A 4,213-nucleotide genomic window follows, 5' to 3' on the forward strand; every position below is an offset into this window, starting at 1 on the left:
CTCTCAGAGAAGGCTGGACCAAAATACTTGTATTATTTGGAGAAGATGCACTGGACCTCCTGGCTGCCTGTCTCAGAGGCTTCAAGCCGCAGGGCTTGTGTCTGGGCCGGTTAGTCAAATATCAGCCTCGGGCAAAGTAACAGGAAAGCTGACAGGGGATATGGCTGACGAAGAAATAAAGCACAGGGCCATACTAATGATGGTCATGATTATTTCTTAATGACCCGGTGCTGTAATTTGCCAATGCATATGTTTCTTTTTGGGATGTGTGGCTTGTCCCTGGCTTCATTTTTGGATGAGACTGGTCGGCATAGACTTTTGCAAAACATTTTCCTTGACCTAGGTGACAGGCTACTTAGAAATGAGCAGGGTGCCAGACCCGTCACGTGGACGGAGACCTAGCTCGCTGGCAGATACAAGCCGGGAGATAAACACCGCACGGCAAAGTCAGATTTCAGCTGGACGCTATCCCATGCTGTTCTCATGAGCTAGAAGTGAAAAAAGGGGGGTGGAATGAGTGCTGATACATTTGCAGATGACACACAGATTGAGTGGAACGGGTATAAAGCAGGAAGACACTGAAATATTTTGGTTTTGGTCCAGTTTGACCCAAAATGATTTCTCCTCCTCCCCCAGTGTTTTGTGAGAAAACTGAAACCTTTTCATTGGGGGTTGGCCTAAAAGTATGGGTTTTATTTATTAACTGTTCAGTTTGGCCAGAGAACCAAGATGTTATTTATTTGCAGAGCCCTGTCCCCGAGTCCCTCACTTTGCTTCCTCTCTTAGCTTTGCCAAATCTTCCCAAGCACAGAGCCCCGAAATGAGCAGCACTTTCAAAGGGAGGGAGAGATGCTGGAGGTTGCGGGGAGAGTGGAGGGAGCCCATTGACAGCAATGATGTTCTGCGAAGACGGCGGCAGAGCATGGCTTGGCTGGGAGGAAGGCTGGGACAACTCGGCCCAGTGCTCTTGACGTGGGGTTGCTTTGGGCTTCGAACCCTGCCACGCACATGTTGCTCCCCTCCCAAGCCTGAGCTGTGACCTGGCAGCGATGGGACACTAGAACAGAGGCCGCCCAAAAGCAAGAGCCGGGAGCAGCAAAGTGTCATTGATCTTTTCCAGCATCATTTTTTTATGAGGGTCATTTCCCTGGTGCGAGATGGCCCTCTGCCGGAGAAACCGAGCACCAGCCGGACATTTGAGGCTACTCCCCCAGGCAGAGCATCAGCTGAACAAGATTGCACAGGCCTGCAGGTGACAGGGCAGGAAAGCCACGCGTCTTTCTTTCGACATCCGGTGGCAGAGACCAGAGAGGCAGCGTCACCTCGCAGCTAGAGGATGCCTCGGTTCTACGCCCAGCTCAGCAAGCAAATCGCACCCCTGCCTCAGTTTCCCCATGTGCACCATGATACTTGCCTAGGGCCCAGTGGAGATGAGGGGTCCTAATGTATCAAGAAATGCATTCAGATCCTTGGAGGAGAGCTGTCGGGATCCCCTTCCCCCCGTCAGCACAGAAATGTTACTTACACAGTTCCCCCGCCGCTAAGTCTTGGACATCGCCGTCGTGTCCTGAGCAGGTCGTGGCCACTCAGCACCTGCCTCTGGTCAAGGTGAAGGCAGGATTTCACTGGGGACAGACAGACAGGCAAGGGCTGCTTTTAGCTCATGCTCAGAGCTATGAGGACAGGACTGAGCCTGGCTGGGTCTCGAGTCTCACAAACGTACGACTTCCCCGGCGTGAGTTAGGAAAAGACGCTAGCCACGGGTGCAGAAGGGAGTGCAGGGAGTGACACCAGCCGGCACAGGCTGACAGCTGCGGCACACCTGAGCCATCAGGGACCTGGCTACAGCTCCTTGATCCCCTGCCTGAGCCCATCACAGCAGCCTGGGGGCTGCTGTAGTTTGCTGCAGGGGGTGACAGTCCCTGAGACCTGCTTCCCCCGGGCCCCTGGGGATGCCCCACACCAGAGAAATGCCTGGTGGAGGGGTCTGCTCTCTATGCCCTGCCTTGCTCCCGAGTTGTTGCCTCTCAGCGAGCACAGTGCTTTACAGACACAGACAGTGCATTTGCCCCTAGAAGCATTATAATGGAAGGCCCAAAAAACCAACTAACACAGACCCCCTCCCCGCTCCCGGTGATGGCCTGGGCCCCAGGATCGGGGCCTGTGTCTGACGCAGCCACGAACAGGAGGCGGGGAAGCGAACGGCTGAGGCTAGAGCCACCGAGTCGTGTAACTTGCTCCTGGCCTTTTGCCGGCTCTCGTTTTCAGTGTTTGGATTTGTTCTCGCCGATTTGGGGCTGTCGGATCTTAATGCCAAAACCCTAAGTGCTAAAAGCGGCTGATGGAGTTTTTTGGACAGCTCTAAGAGGAGCCAAGGCATGTGCGTGCGTGTGTAGCCGTGTACGTTGGTGTGCGCACAGGAGCGTAAGTGCGTTCAACTCACCTGCTATTATTCGTTCCTCAGCACACCCGGGGAAGAGCAGTTTTCTCCAGGGAATAAACCTGCAGCCCTCCAGCACTTGTCTTGACATCTCTTCCCCTTCTGAATGGCTGAGGAGTGGGTGGCATCATCCTGTTTGTGCCCCTAGCTGCGTGTGCAAAAGCCGGTGCTCAGAAAGTGTCGCCACTACCCAAATGCTCATTGCACGGTCTCATTGTTTTGGGAGATTTGTCTCCTGCAAGCTACCTGCACCAGTGATGCTGCAGGGACCTGCATAAAATAGTGCTGGTGAAGGGGAGAAGCATCAGGCCCAGCATGTCTCCCGTGGGGCCGGTTTAACTACCCAAGCATATTTCTTCCAGCGCCTTGTCAGAGATGCGGGTCACAGAGCAAGGACCCAGGCACCGCGGCCTCTAGCCGGAGCAGCGCGTCTGCCCCTCTCGGAGGAGCCCGAGCAAGGCCCAGCGGCAGACGCCACTGAGTCACTTCTTGCTATTTTAAGCCCGATGCAGCAGAACAGGCAGAGCAACCCCTATTATTTTATAAGCCGAGGAGAGAGACTACAGAAAGCAACAGGCCTCACCTCCCCGAAGTTCAGTGCAAACGAGGAGCTTGCAACCTAACGAGCTAGTTGACCATCGCTGCTCTGGTGCCAGTGGTGCTGGGTGCGGTGCAGATGCAACTTGTGCGCCAACGAGCTTGCAAACCATATAACCCAAGAAGGGACAGAGACACCAATTGAGAAGATGACTTGCCTCCAGTTAGTGGCAAGACTAACTCCACCTCACCCCCAACCACCTCTCGGCGTCCCCACCAGCTCACAGCCCCTCCATAAACCAGGTTAGATTCGATCCAGCATGACAGACCGGCTCAGGGGATCGCTGTCTTTTCCATAGCAGGCAGCACATCTCAGGGGCCCCTACCTCCTGTTTACCATCGCTCTCCATCCCTTGGGCCCCTATAGAGACTGCTCAGAGGAAAAAAAAAATGCAGCGTGTAGTCTTAGCTTTTCAATGCAAATCGACAGCTGGAAATGGAGGACGCAGGCCTCTCCCTGCGACTAGCCCATTCTCCGTGGACCATCCATAAGAGCTCTGGGGCTGCTGGCGATCAAGAAATCACAGCCTGAGACCTCTGGGGTTGGATCAAAAAAAGGAAGACTGACTGAGGCATGACTGCATCAGCACCATCCTCCTTAATCTGCCTTCCGCTTAAGGGTTGCACCATGGATACCAGTGCAGGGCGCTGCCCCTTCCCAGTCTTCAGTGAATACAGCAGCATTAGATGCAGAGGGTTCATGTGGTCACGTTTACCTCTGCAGACCTAAGGACCAGAGACTTACCGGTTCCTCATAATGAAGGCTGGGGTTATTGCACGTTCACGTGACTCCAGGAGCTGGGGCTTTAATGAACATGCCCAGCCTCGCAAGACCTGCTAGAGCTGGCAGTGCTGAAAAGAGAGTCTCCCGTGCCCTTGGACCAGGAGCATTAGGCAGGAGAGCTCATGGGTACGGGGTCCCACAGAGCCTGCCCAGGTGGGGGTGGGTCGCCTCTCCCCCCCACAACAGCTGCCCTGAGGTATATTGGCCTAGGAGCCTCAGGGAGGGCGCACCGTGGCCACGGACACTCAGATCCATGCATAAAACGGCACCTGAGCACCATGTCCCGGTCCCTCTGGACAGAACGGATTTGGCCAGTCACTAAAGAGACCCCAAGACAGGCAAACAACTCTGTCCTTTGCCCCCAGGCAGACCTTATATTTGTGATGCCCGTC

Source organism: Gavialis gangeticus, unplaced genomic scaffold (genome assembly GCF_001723915.1).
Source record: "Gavialis gangeticus isolate Ggan-Ray unplaced genomic scaffold, GavGan_comp1, whole genome shotgun sequence".
Classification (NCBI taxonomy): domain Eukaryota; kingdom Metazoa; phylum Chordata; order Crocodylia; family Gavialidae; genus Gavialis; species Gavialis gangeticus.